This window comes from Mustela putorius, unplaced genomic scaffold (genome assembly GCF_011764305.1).
Source record: "Mustela putorius furo isolate JIRA1106 unplaced genomic scaffold, ASM1176430v1.1 tig00000785_pilon_pilon_pilon, whole genome shotgun sequence".
Lineage (NCBI taxonomy): Eukaryota > Metazoa > Chordata > Mammalia > Carnivora > Mustelidae > Mustela > Mustela putorius.
The window spans coordinates 9,347,134-9,362,178 of record NW_025421480.1 but is presented as its reverse complement, the minus strand read 5'-3'; the positions used below and the strand labels follow the sequence as shown (position 1 = coordinate 9,362,178).

The following is a 15,045-nucleotide window of genomic DNA, read 5'->3' as shown; positions in this document are numbered from 1 at the left end:
AAAGACCAGGAGTTTTTAGAGAAAACTGACTGGCTGGCTGGGGAAAGCAAGAGGAGTAGCAGGAGGCCTCCTGAACTCATTACTGCCTGTATTTTAGCCCAAATCCCAACTCCCAAGCCTTGTTACCAGTCTCTCAGCAACCCATCTCTCTTTATTCCATACTAGTCTTTTATAAAATGTCTTCCCTAACTACAATGAGCAACTTATTTACCTCTAAAATGTACATGGATTTTTTTTTAAAGATTTTTATTTATTTATTTGACAGACAGAGATCACAAGTAGGCAGAGAGGCAGGCAGAGAGAGAGAGGGAAGCAGGTTCCCCATTGGGCAGAGCCCAATGAAGGGCTCAATCCCAGGACCCCGGGATCATGATGTGAGCCAAGAGCAGAGACTTTTTTTTAAATTAATTTATTTATTTGAAAGACAGAGATCAGAAGCAGGCAGAGAGAGAGAGTGGAGGAAGCAGGCTGTCTGCCGAGCAGAGAGCCCGATACAGGGCTTGATCCCGGGACTCTGGGATTATGACATGAGCCAAAGGCAGAGGCTTTAACCCACTGAGTCACCCAGGCACCCCAAGGCTTTAACCCACTGAGCCATCCAGGCACCCTAAAATGTACATGGATTTTTAAAAACAAGATATGTAGTATTGGTAAGGGTTCAATGAAATACACATTGAAACAGGCCCCTCAGTCTGAATGTAAATTGGCACAATGTATCAGAAAACAACTTCACAATATGTAGCAAGAATATCAAAACAGTTAAGACCTAGTAGTTTTATTTCTGAAGATTGATGGGGAACGAAACACTCTGAATATCAACAAAAAAACAAAAAAAAAAGAAGAAGGGGGGAGGGATCTTCTATGCACAAAGCTGGACGTGGAGGCTTCCTTTTAAAGTCTTATTTTGTTCCAGAAACTGTTCTGCATAATTCCATTCACATTACTTCAGTTAATCTTTGTAACTCCAATGAAGTATCATTTCCCCCATCTACACATGCAAAAACTAAGGGGAAAAGTGTTTCGATAGTTTGTGCAAGGTCTCTGTGGCAGTCAGTGACAAACGGGAAACAACCTAAATGTTCAATGACAGAGGAGCAACTCCCTCAGCCGTTTATACTCCAAGTGTTACAAAGTCACAAAATATGTACATTATGAATCTACGATACAATGACCGAAGTAGATTCTGAAACACATCACAGGATCTCAACTGTGTTCACACACTGCAGAGACTGAAAGTAAATACACAAAACTGTTACCAGTTCCTTTTCTTGGTCAATGGGAGTACAAGTGATTTTTTTTTTCTTTTTGGCACTTTTCTATATGTTGCATATTTAAAGATATGTTTTAACTTTTTTTTTGTTTGTTTCTATTTGACAGACAGAGAGATCACAAGTAGGCAGAGAGGCAGGCAGAGAGGGGGCAGGAAGCAGGCTCCCTGCTGAGCAGAGAGCCTGACTCGGGGCTCTATCCTAGGACCCTGAGATCATGACCTAAGCTGAAGGCAGAGGCTTAACCCACTGAGCCACCCAGGTGCCCTAAAGATATATTTTTATACTAAAAAAAATTTTTTTAAGTTGAATCACTAGGTGCCTGAGTGGCTCAGTCGGTTAAGTATCTGACTCTTGGTTTCAGCTCAGATCATGATCAGGGTTCTGGTATGAAGCCCTGCATAGGCTCCACACTCACTGGGGAGTCTGTTTGAGATCCTCTCACTCCCTCTCCCTCTGCCCCTCCCCCTGGCTCTACCTCATGTGCGTTCTCTCTCTCTAAAATAAATAAAATTTGGGGATCCTGGGTGGCTCAATGGGTTAAGCCTCTGCCTTCAGCTCAGGTCAGAGTCTCAGGGTCCTGGGAATAAGCCCTGCATCAGGTTCTCTGCTCAGCAGGGAGCCTGCTTACCCCTCTCCCTGCCTCTCTGCCTACTTGTTTTCTCTCTCTCTCTGTGTCAAATAAATTTTTAAAAAATCTTTAAGATAAATAAAATCTTAAAAAAGTAGAATCAAGAACGTATTTTTAAAAAAACACTAATAATGCTACCATTAATCTAAATACTACTCTTTAAAAAGAAAATAATACAAGTAAATACAAGGTTATTACAAAAGTTTAGCAAATTTAAAACAAAACACACCATTTACTAAGTGCTTTCTGTATGCTACAGCCTATGGAAGGTAATTACTTTGACACACATTATCTCATATAATATATTGAGGGTTTTCTTCCTTTTGGGATGTGTGTTTATTCACCATTTCAGAAGACAGCCATTGCTTTTTTTGTTCTATTTTAGAACCATCAAAGAGTTGCCTGAAATATCTGCCAATAACCTAGAGAAACAGGAGTTCCTTCAAAGCCATTTTTCAAGGGCACAAAGTATAGACCTCTACTGAGGAACGTTACAGATCTTAGAAATGAACTCATCTCAACTGTTACAGAATCCATACCTGTGCGTTCACTAAATCCTAAGTCAAAAAGGTGGCATTTGAAATTTCGATAATATAAAAAAATAAAATTCTATACAATATTTACTGAATTTTTATAACTTATACTAAACAACAAAGTTTTTCATGTATTTTTCTTTCCCTGTCTAGAAAACTAAAACAAATCTACATACAGCTGTTCATGACATTAAGAAATAAAATTATGTAAATATACTTAAGATGCATATTTTTCATCAAATATTTAGGTGAAAACTGATTTCCACTGTTTTTCTCACAGTATTTAGTATAATGTGGTTCACCTATGGGCTCAAACATTAGCCATTAACCTGACAGGACCTAATGCTGGGTTTGGATTTATACACAAGCCACTATATTTCAAAATTATTCACCAAAATGTGTATGAATGTTGTAATGTGTACATGCACTTGTATACTGTAGTGTGTAGGTTCATGTGGATTATCAGTAACATTAAGTAATGAACTCAACTAAGATAAAGAACATAATCCATACAGCACCAAACACAATTTTTTTTAAAGATTTTTATTTATTTGACAGACAGAGAGCACCAGTAGGCAGAGAGGCAGGCCGGGGTGGGGCGGGGAGCAGGCTCCCCGCCGAAGCAGAGCCTGATGCGGGACTCGATTCCAGGACCCTGGGATCATGACCTGAGCCAAAGGCAGCAGCTTAACCCACTTAGCCACCCAGGAGCCCCATCCAACACAATTTTAACACTATTTTTAAATCACAAAACCTAAGACAGGAGTTCTCTAGCTTAGTTTCTATTCTGCTTTTGAACAAGAAGTAAAAACTCATTAATTCTGTCATTTCCAAAGTTACTAGGAAAATTTCAAAATGAGTTCAGGCCAACATATTTACTCTTAATTAAGGCTCTCACTGTCTCACATGGCCCTTTCTTTCTTTTATTTTTTTAAAAGATTTTATTTATTTATTTGACAGAGAGAAACCACAAGTAGCCAGAGACACAGGCAGAGAGAGAGGAGGAAGCAGGCTCCCCACAGAGCAGAGAGCCCGGATGTGGGGCTCCAACGCAGGACCCCGGGACCATGACCTAAGCCAAAGGCAGAGGCCCCAACCCACTGAGCCACCCAGGCACCCCTCTTTCTTTCTTTTAAAGATTTCATTTATTTATTTGACAGACAGAGATCACGAGCAGGCAGAGAGGCAGGCGGGGCGGGGGGTGGGGTGGGGGGAGGCTCCCCACTGAGGAGAGAGCCCAATGTGGGGCTCGATCCCAGGACCCTGGGATCATGTCCTGAGCTGAAGGCAGAGGCTTTAACCCACTGAGCCACCCAGGCGCCCCCTCACATAGCCCTTTCAATCCATCCTGCATATCAAAGGCAGATTTCTCTGCTGAAAACGAGTATTTGGTGTTTTACAATAAAAAGAATGACTTGATACGTTTGTGGAATAAGTATTTCTTCATGTCTCAATGATCTCTGGTGACATCATACTGTCTGGCCAGTGCAGCCAGTATCACCAATTTTATATTGTTACTGGCACCAAAGCAATCTCTGCACCTCAGATGAGCCCCCAACATCTCCACAGGCCACTCCCAGCATCCCATGTTCCGGCCCTCAATTTCTACTCCTCCGTACTGTCAACTGCTTTCTGCCGTCACCCCTCCCACCATTAGCCAGTTCAAGCACATCAAGAACTCCAGACTTGCGCATTTTTGTCTTGTTAATAGTGACATGTTGACTTATATCTAGAGCACACTGAAAGTTGGTAGAGAGGCAGGAAAAAAGACAGGTGTAAAAGTGAATATTCTTTCGGGGTGCCTTTGGTGGCTCAGTTGGTTAAGGTTAAGTGTCTACCTTCAGTGCAGCGTCCTGGGATCGAGTCCCGCATTGGGCTTCCTACTCAGGGGGGAGTCTGCCTCTTCCTCTTCCTCTGCCCTTCTCCCCTGCTCTTGCTCTTTTGCTTGCTTGCTCTCCCCCAGATAAATAAAATCTTCTTTAAAAAAAAAAGTGAATATGCTTTCTTTTAGTTATTCAAAAGAATGTATTTTGATGGGGTTTTAGGAAAAGATAGAATGCCAGGGCAAGGCAGTTTACTCTAGGTTACAAATTCTAAAAAGATAAACCAATAGAGAAAAAAAAAATTGTCCTGGAGAAGGATACTTTAGGGTGCTTTAAAAGATTATTGGTAGAAAAATAAATAAATCAATAAAAGATTATTGGTAGAATACGATTTTCCCCGAAGATGTTTTATTTCAGTGGTGAAGAGTCGCTGAAGAAAACTATATGATAAAAAGAACTACTACTAAATACACTCTAGTATAGCCTATGTCTGTGTACTCAAAATATACTTGTACTCACTTTCTTCCTGACAAATCCATCTGACATCTTAAGTAGCATGAGAGACCAATGGATTCTGACTCTAAATTAAAGCTTCTTATTAACTTCAACTATAGACAAAATACTAATTTTTGAATAACCATGTTTTCCTCAAGTTAAAATTTATCTACATTTTCTCTGTGGAGCATGATCACTTTTGCAATAGAGAAGGCAGGAGAGGAAAGAGGGAAGGAGTAGGGTTTATACTCCTCCCCCACTTCAAGTCTCTAATAAACCATGACCTGTTCTGACTTTTGAACTTTCCATAGAAGAACAGAAACCAAAAGGTGAGGTAAGGCAGAATAGGTTTGGGGGCATTATGGGTATCTTTCCACATATTCTGAGGAGCTAGAACAGAATGGAAACTCTACAGCAAAGGTTAGACAAAATACACAGTACTATACAAGTGTATAGCAGTTATAAGACAGACATTCTTAGAATATAAGAATCCATAAGTGTTCTTGGAACAGAATTTTTGCTCATGTTTTGCATGCATAGGAATATACTCTTTGAAGCTGTCAGGGAAGGCAAGCCATTTTAGCAAAGGTCAAAGCCATGTTGGGGTTCATTAGGGGATCCCTACATTTTCCCCAGGTAACAGCTGAAAAAGGACATAAAGCCAGTAGGCATCAAAATCCACAAAATTATAATTAAAAAAGAGGCCACTTGGTATAATTAAAAACTATCTCCCAAATTAAATGTTCTTTTACTTTAGGTGAATGTTAAACATCTTTCTCTGGCTTGTGAAAATATGAGATTTGGTGGATAGAAGACCTAGGAGATCAATTTTTAAGCTGGAGTTCAGATCTAAGACAAAGAAGAGAAACCATTTTTTTCTCTCCTCATTCACCAAACCTGTATTATAGGATTTAAATAAGGAAGTCAAATGACCTTGTCGCTACTTTTAGCTCTTTGCATAGCTTTCCCAGTGCTACAGGCATAGCTCTAACTGGGATGGTAAAGAACTCCACAACAACAACACATTTTTTTTAACTACTGGAGCAAAAGCAAGTGGTTACTTTGTAAGGTGTTGAAGAAAATAAAGCCTGGTGACTGAATTTGGATTAAGAAGTCACAAATGAGTATAAAGCCTTTTCCAGGAAAAAAAAATTATGAAAAATTTCATAATTTACTTATCAGCATAGTTTCCACGAACTTTCACTCTTTTCTGAGTTGAACTTGAGGGAGGAAATCACAACTACTTTGGTATGAACCCTTTTAAGTCCTGAGTTAACTAAACCATCTTCATGCTCCACAAGCAGGGGAAAAAGAAAAACTGAAGGAAGTAATCTGACACAAAAGAAATAACTCCACTAGTTTCCAATAAATAAAATACATTTTCACAAAAATAAGTGCTCATAGGAGCACCTGGGGTGGCTCAGTCATTAAGTGTCTACCTTTGGCTCAGGTCATGATTCCAGGGTCCTGGGATGGAGCCCAGTTTGAGCCCCACAGTGGGCCCCGTTCAGCAAGGGGTCTCCTTCTCCCTCTCCCACTCCTGCTTGTGTTCCCTCTCTCCCTGTCAAGAAAATAAATAAAATCTTAAAAAAAAAAAAAAGTTCTCATTGAAAAATCTTAAGCAATGTTTTTCAGTTCCTCTAAAAACGTTTTTGAGATATAGTTGTACAGTTTTATTACCTGCAAAAAAGAAAAGTAGCAAGAAAAGCAATGTATGCATAAAAGTAAAATGTAAGTGGTATGCTCACAAACAACAGCATTCTGTATCTTATCATAAAGTTCACATATTTTAAGGAAATTATTTCAAAGTCTCTAGTATAAAAGATGCTTTAAAATATTAGTTTGCCTTCATTCTAATTAGAAAACCACAACCACTGAATGCACTGAATTTTCTAGATGCATTTAACAGAGGAAAAAAAACAGTAATTATTCAGCTAGGTAGCAGTCTTCCAGGAAAAACAGAGTAAGTATTCTCATAAGAGAATTTAGCAGATACAACAATTAGAAAATATTGCTAATTACTAAAATCGCCTAAGTACTGTCATTTAAAATGTCAAAAGACCAAATGTCAATAAAGGCAACAGTGTTGCTTACTGCTTCAGCATTCTTCCTACAGTCAAACAGAAAAATAAACTTAATTTGTCAGTATTTTGACAGACACATTACTATCTTTCCTTTCCACATGGCTAATGATGACAGAAAAAGAGGAAGTTCTAAGAGAGGGCAGGGAGGAGCAGGGTGTTACTACTAAGTTTCTATCTCCAAATACTTCAGACAGCAGAATCTCACAACAGCGTTTGAAGAAAAGATTCTTCAAGATTCAGAAAAGTTTTACATGACGTTATCATGTTCAGACATGATTTTCCTTTTTCTTTTATTGAGGTATAATTGACCAGTGATATACTTCTTTAAAAATATTACAAATAAATTATTTCAAATGTGTGAAAAACAAAAGTATTCCCTGGTTAAAAGAAAATATAATTTCCCCCAAGGGAATGATTCCTAAATAAACAAAAGAGCCTGTATTTGTGTGAATCTTCAGGGACTCAGAGAGAATGCTCCACAACAGTAGCAAGACACAGACACAGTGAGTATGTGAGTAGAATTTCTCAATTAAAAAAAAAAATCCATAGAGAGGCCATTTCAATCATTTAAGATCTTCTTTAAAAATTGAGAACTGCTGGTCAGTTGGTTAAGCGGCTGCCTTTGGCTCAGGTCATGATGCCGGCGTCATGGGACTGAGTCCCACATTGGGCTCCTTGCTCAGTGGGGAGCCTGCTTCTGCCTTTGCCTCTGTCTGCCATTCTGTCTGCCTGTGCTCACTCTCTCTCTCTCTCTGACAAAGGAGTGAAATCTTTGGGAGAAAAAAAAATTGAGGACTGCTGGGGCACCTGGGTGGCTCAGTCAGTTAAGCATCTGCCTTCGGCTCAGGTCATGATCCCAGAGTCCTGGGATCGAGCCCCATATGGGTTTTCTGCTAGGCGGGGAGCCTGCTTCTCCCTCTCCAGCTCCCCTATGCTTGTTGTGTTCCCTCTCTCAATATCTGTGTCACAAATAAATAAAAATCTTTAAAAAAAAATAAATAAAAATAAAAATAGAGAACTGCCAAACTCTCAATTACTTTTCCTCAAATTTAAAAAAAAAATTGCCAAACATGGACGGGACTGGAAGAGATTATGCTGAGTGAAATAAGTCAAGCAGACAGAGTCAATTATCATGTGGTTTCACTTATTTGTGGAGCATAACAAATAGCATAGAGGACAAGGGGAGATGGAGAGGAGAAGGGAGTTGAGGGAAATTGGAAGGGGAGGTGAACCATGAGAGACTATGGACTCTGAAAAGCAATCTGAGGGTTTTGAAGGGGAGGGGGGGTGGGAGGTTGGGGTACCAGGTGGTGGGTATTAGAGAGGGCACGGATTGCATGGAGCACTGGGTGTGGTACAAAAACAATGAATACTATTATGTGGAAAATAAATTTTAAAAATTAATTTTTAAAAAATTGCCAAGACTAATTTGTAGGAACAAAATACATTATCTTTTTTATTCCATTAAAATGGTGTCAATGGACAGTCATCTAGATTTAAATACAAATTAAAACACCACATTCTCCTACTATAATGTACATGTATGTCTCACCAAACAAGCACCATCCAATCACTTCTCCTTCCCCAAGTCTATCTCTGATACTTTAATATATGCCAGATCTACAATGACCAGACTTTACAAAGGAATTTTGTTTGCTGACCACATAATTTAAGATTTCTTTATGCCATAAAGGTTGGGGAGGGAGCATTTCTCTTAGATTATATTAAATATTAAATCTTTCAGGTGAATTTTGCCACCGAATTTTAATATTCAATGTAGATGTAAACAGTGCAAATAAAGTTGTATTTAGGGAAGTTTAACAAGATATACAAGTCTAGGGGCTCCTGGGTGGCTCAGTTGGTTAAGCACGTGACTTCTGAGTTCAGTTCAGGTCATGATCTTGAGGTCCTGAAATGGTGTCCCATGTCTGGCTCCAAGCTGGCCATGGCACCTGCTTGGGATTCTCTTACCCTCTGGCCCTCCCCTTGCTCTTGCTCTCTCTAAAAAATTTTTTTTTAAAAACATTAAAAAAAATGGGGCACCTGGGTGGCTCAGTGGTTAAGCCGCTGCCTTCGGCTCAGGTCATGATCTCAGGGTCCTGGGATCGAGCCCTACATCGGGCTCTCTGCTCGGCAGGGAGCCTGCTTCCTCCTCTCTCTCTCTGCCTGCCTCTCTACCTACTTGTGATTTCTCTCTGTCAAATAAATAAATAAAATCTTTAAAAAAAAAAAATTAAAAAAAAAAAAGGGGGTGCCTGGGTTAAGCCTCTGCCTTTGGCTTAGGTCATGATCTCAGGGTCCTGGGATCGAGCCCCATATCGGGCTCTTTGATCGGCAGGGAGCCTGCTTCTCCTCTCTCTCTGCCTGTCTCTCTGCCTGCTTGTGATCTCTCTCTCTCTCTCTGTGTCAAGTAAATAAATAAAATTAAAAAAAAAAAATTAGGGGCGCCTGGGTGGCTCAGTGGGTTAAGCCGCTGCCTTCGGCTCGGGTCATGATCTCAGGGTCCTGGGATCGAGTCCCGCATGGGGCTCTCTGCTCAGCAGGGAGCCTGCTTCCTCCTCTCTCTCTCTCTCTGCCTGCCTCTCCGACTACTTGTGATTTCTCTCTGTCAAATAAATAAATAAAATCTTTAAAAAAAAAAAATTGGGGTGCCTGGGTGGCTCAATGGTTTAAGCCTCTGCCTTCAGCTCAGGTCATGATCTCAGGGTCCTGGCATCGAGCCCCACATCGGGCTCTCTGCTCAGCGGGGAGCCTGCTTCCCCCTTTCTCTCTGCCTGCCTCTCTGCCTACTTGTGATCTCTCTCTATCAAATAAATAAATAAAAATCTTTCAAAGAAAAAAAATAAATAAATAATTTAAAAAAGAATATATAAGTCGAGATAGGAATAATGATGGGTCCCATTGATCCCACTGAAATCAGTTAGCTTCAGGATTAGTTTTCCAATAGAGTTATCTTTCACTTTTTTTTTTTTGTTAAAGATTTTTATTTATTTATTTGACAGAGAGAGAAATCACAAGTAGGCAGAGAGGCAGGCAGAGAGAGAGAGAGGAGGAAGCAAAGCAGGCTCCCCGCTGAGCAGAGAGCACGATTCGGGACTCGATCCCAGGACCCTGAGATCATGACCTGAGCCGAAGGCAGTGGCTTAACCACTGAGCCACCCAGGCGCCCTATCTTTCACTTTTAACATAGCTGAACAAGAGATGGTTCCATGTCAATCACCCCATTGCAAAAACAACTTAAAGCACATACCTAGCCAGCACGTCATTAGTTTTCTATAAAAAGTGCAATATATTTCCCTCAGGTCATGATCCCCCAATCGTGGAATTGAGCCTTGCCTTGGGGTCCCTGCTTAGTGGGGAGTCTACTTCTCCCCTCTCTCCCCAGTTCTCTCTCTCTCTCGAATATATAAAATCTTTTTTTTGTTTTTAAATAGTGCCATATTTCCTTTTAAATTTATCTAAACCACCACACGCACATTGTTTGCTAGTAATCAGGCTCCCAGCCTTTTAGTGCCAAAAATTAAACCCCTTCTTTCTGAATTTGGCTGATAAGATTTTCTCTTTCCTTTGACAAGCAATGCCATCATAGAGAGGAGCACATTTACAAAATTCTAAGCCACATCTGAAACTGATTCAGAAAATAAGTCTACAAAAGTAGGAACTCTACCTGTTCACAGTAAAGGTCAATCTTCCTGTAGGTCTTCAAGTTCTCCCTTCTTCACAGCCACAAGTAAAGTAAACAGAGACTCACACAGGCCTTGATACACTGTTGACATGAAAACCTCAATAACTGTAACAATGACAGCCCAGGAAATGACTGAGCATTCGAATCATCTTACCACTCTCAGGAAACATGCACCTGTTCATCCTCCTCAGTGTGAATACAGTCAACACTAAGAGGAAGAGACTTCTTGGAACCTTCTTCCTGCCACACGAACTTCTCAGTTTGAATATCACAGCACCTTAGGAAATGGAGTTTTAAACTTACCCCCTAGATTTACTCCAAACTCTCAGAGTAGGAAGACATCTTAAAAATTACACAGTTGGGGGGCGCCTGGGTGGCTCGGTGGGTTAGGCCTCTGCCTTCGGCTCAGGTCATGATCCCAGGGTCCTGGGATCAAGCCCTGCATCGGGCTCTCTGCTCAGCGGGAAGACTGCTTCCTCCTCTCTCTCTCTGCCTGCCTCTCTGCCTACTGCCTACTTGTGATCTCTCTCTCTGAAAAATAAATAAATAAAATCTTGAAAAAAAAATTACACAGTTGGGGTGCCTGGGTGGCTCAGTGGGTTAAGACTCTGCCTTTGGCTTAAGCCATGGTCTCAGCGTCCTGGGATCAAGCCCCACATTGGGCTCTATGCTCAGCAAGGAGCCTGCTACCCCCTTTCTCTCTGCCTGCCTCTCTGCCTACTTGTGATCTCTGTCAAATAAATAAATAAAATCTTTTCCTAAAAAAATCTTTTTAAAAAAATTATACAGTTATCCTATAGCTATGTGCTGCTCAGTAAAGTCCTAGCCATTTGCTATGTACATGTAGTTACTAAGCACTTGAAATGTGGCTGGTCTGAATTCAAATGTACTCTAAGTATAAAAAACAGATTTTGTGGATGAAGCATGAGAGAATGCAAAATATCTCATTATTACCAAATTGATTACATCTAAAAGTATATGGATTAAATAAAATGTATTATTAATTTCACCTTTTTAAAAACGATTATTTATTTATTTATTTGACAGACAGAGATCACATGTAGGCAGAGAGACAGGAAGGGAAGCCGGCTCCCTGCCAAGCAAAGAACCCGATGCGGGGCTCAATCCCAGAACCCTGGGATCATGACCTAAGCCGAAGGCAGAGGCTTTAACCCACTGAGCCACCCAGGCGCCCCTTAATTTCACTTTTTAATTTGTTATTTTTTATTTAGGAGACTTTACATTGCTCATATGGCTTGCATTTACAGTTGGATTGTTACAGACCTACAGTCTCTATAGCAATGCTTATAAATTCACACCTTTATTTTTTATTTATTTTTTAATTTTTTTTTAAAGATCTCATTTATTTATTTGACAGAGGTCACAAGCAGGCAAGAGAGGCCACAGAGAGAGAGTGAGAAGCAGGCTCCCTGCTGAGCAGAGAGCCCGATGTAGGGCTCAATCCCAAGACCCTGGGACTATGACCTGAGAGGAAGGCAGAGGCTTTAACCCACTGAGGCTTTAACCAACTGAGCCACCCAGACCACCCTAGACTCACACCTTTAGTTGTGATAGCAAACATGAGCTATCACTTGACATTTCCCAATCACGACTGCCATTTAAAAGCCAAAAGAAGGGGCGCCTGAGTGGCTCAGTTGGTTAAGCAACTGCCTTTGGCTAGGTCATGATCCTGAAGTCCCGGATCGAGTACTGCATCAGGCTCCCTGCTCAGCAGGCAGTCTGCTTCTCCCTCTGACCCTCTTTCATGCTCACTGTCTCTCTCTCAAATAAATAAGTAAAATCTGAAAAATAAGTAAATAGGGCGCCTGGGTGGCTCAGTTGGTTGGGCGGCTGCCTTCAGCTCAAGTCATGACTCTAGAGTTCTGGGATCCAGTCCCGCCATCAGGTGCCCAGCCCCACAGGTAGTCGGCTTCTCCCTCAGACCCTCTCCTCGCTCATGCTCTTTCTCACTGTCTCTCTCCCAAATATATAAAATCTTTAAATAAATAAAAGCCAAAAGAAGGGTGCCTGGGTGGCTCATCAGCTGGGCTCCAAATTTTATTTTTGGATCAGGTCATAATCTTGGAGTTGTGAGGGTAGAGACCCATGTGGGGCTCCCCGCTCAGCGGGGAGTCCACTTCTTTTCCTGTCTTTCTCCCTGTGCTCTACCCACCATGCGCCCTCTAAAATAAATAATCTTTGAATAAATAATAAAAATAAAAGCCAAAAGAAAAAACAGCAATTCTTTTCTGGATCCATTGATATTATAATAAAAATAACTTAAGAACAATGTAAAAATAGAATCACTTTGCCCTAACACCATTTTAAAGAAAGATTACTTGACTTCGAAAAGGCAAAAATAGCACAGGATGCAGAAATTACATCTCTTAAGAAAATAAGGTGGGAAATACACAAACCAAGTGTTTCTAATAACGTGGATCAGAATGTTGATCACATCTTTAAAGTGAAATTAACATTTCTTTCATTTCCAGGACCTAGGGCCCCAGAAAGCTATATAAAATCTTATCTTTATTATTCAAGCACCCTCAACCACAACCAACCACTAACATTATAAAAAGGAAATACAACTTAATTCTCTTGTCCAAAACTAGGGAGGAAAAAAGGAGAAGAAGAAATAAAGGAAAGAAAAAAAACATAGCTCAAAAGCAAAATAAGAAACATCAATTTCTCTAGGGCTAGATGGGCTACCTTTAGTCCACAAACCATATGGAATAAGAAAACATATTTAAAAACAAATAACTTGCACCGTGATTTTTTAAAAGAGTATTTTAAACGTGAGAAACAACACATTTCTAGAAGCAAACCCTTTATTCTTTTAGCATGACATATTTCTTCTTTATTTAATTTAAAAGTACTCAGGCCTCCAGGGCTTTTGAGGAAAAAAATTACTGTATTTCTGAATCTATGAAAATATTTTTTAAAAGAGTAGAGGCGAGAGCTCTTGAAAGAATGGAGGGGGTGGGGCGACTGGGTGGCTCAGTGGGTTAAGCCTCTGCCTTCCTCTCAGGGTCTTGGGATCCCAGGGTCCTGGGATCGAGCCCCGCATCCGCTCTCTGCTCAGCAGGGAGCCTGCTTCCCCCTCTCTCTCCCTGCCTCTCAGTCTGCTTGTGATCTCTCTCTCTGTCAAATAAATTAATCAAATCTTAAAAAAAGAAAGAAAGAACGGAGAAGAAAAGCTTTCTCAGGTGTCCAGAGGATCCAAGAGTCACTTCTAGAAAACTGTCAATGGGGAAACGTATAAAAAAAAGAATTTGAGGAAATTTGGACTAAGGAGTCCCCAAGGCTTCCGCAACAGTTGCTGAAACACTTTCTAAGGTGTCCTAGCAAATTTATAATCCCCAGAAGGCCACACATATTTGCCTGTCCGTTTCTTTATCCATTTTGAGATTCATCAGCAGAGTATAATCTTCAGACTTCAATTCGCCAGGTGATACATTCCTTAGAAACCTTTTCCTCGTGCATGTAAATACCAAGCTCAATTACGCTCCCAGTCGAGTAAGCAGAAAGGATTGCACATATTTTAATGGGGGTGTTGATTGGCTGCAGCTTCCTGCCCTGGTGTGAAGAGTAATGGGCAAATCTCTGTCTGAGTATAATCCCTAAACCCCGGAATCACGCAAAACGAATCGAGTCTCCTAACATTGCCCAACCGGTGAAAAGATTGCCAAAATGTCCATTAGAGCGCCCTATTTTTGGAGGCTTTGGAATGGGTCTTCAAAACGGCACGCCACAGTACGCCTGTGAGTAAGTTTACACAGGGATCAAAATAAGCATCCTGAGGTCGCAACCCTTCCCAGCTTACGAAGGGATTTAACGCTTTTAAACCCTGATTTTTATAAAAGCCTTAACTTTAAATCTGTTCAACCCGCAAATTAAAAATAAAGACTAAGGGAGATCCCGGCCCAGAGGGAGGTACGGATGGGAGACCCCGGGCGGTTCTCGGGGGCGGCGGAGGACACAGGACGGTCCCCGGGGTGGGGAGCCCGGGCAGCGGCGGGGGGCGAGCGCCGCACAGACGGCGGGCTGCAGCCACCGGAGGCGCGCGGGCAAGCGCGGAGGGCGCCGGGCAGCCCCGCGCCGGGAGCGCAGCCGCTGCGCGGGGCGCCGGGGGAGGAGCGACGGGGTCCCGGGGGGTTTCCCGCGGCGGCCGCCCGCCGGCCGGCGCCCCGCATCCCGCTCTTCCTCTCCTCACCTGGGAGTCGGAGGCGAACGCAGGGCTACGGCTGGACGCCGGGTCTGTTTCCAGCCCCGCTCGCTGACATGGCGGCCGAAGAACTGTCACAGAGCCTGCTCGGGTCTCCCGCCGCTCGGGTGGAGGAGACACCTCTTGCCTTCCCGCCCCGCCTCCCTCTGCGCACCCTTCCCCGCTGGCCGGCTGGCGGCGGGCGGCCCGCGACCGCGGAGCATAGAGCTCGAGCGGCTAGAGAGGAAGCGTAGGGGGACGGACTACCATAGAGTGCCAGCCCAGCCACAACCCGGATGGTCCGTCTCTCTCTTCGTCCGTC

At 42.0% G+C, this 15,045-nt stretch overlaps 1 protein-coding gene across 2 annotated transcripts in view; it reads right to left on the bottom strand.

Annotated features, from left to right (window-relative positions):
* The window catches only part of CNST (consortin, connexin sorting protein), a 112,763-nt gene extending 97,773 nt beyond the window's left edge, over positions 1–14,990 (bottom strand). Inside the window, exon 1 of one of the 2 annotated variants that reach the window (XM_045084670.1) lies at positions 14,733–14,990. The gene's annotated coding sequence lies outside the window, so the exon portion shown is untranslated. Of the gene's footprint in view, positions 1–10,501; positions 10,895–14,732 lie in introns of those variants that run through there. The other variant, XM_045084671.1, reaches the window with a different exon arrangement.
* Positions 14,991–15,045: the final 55 nt, after the last annotated feature.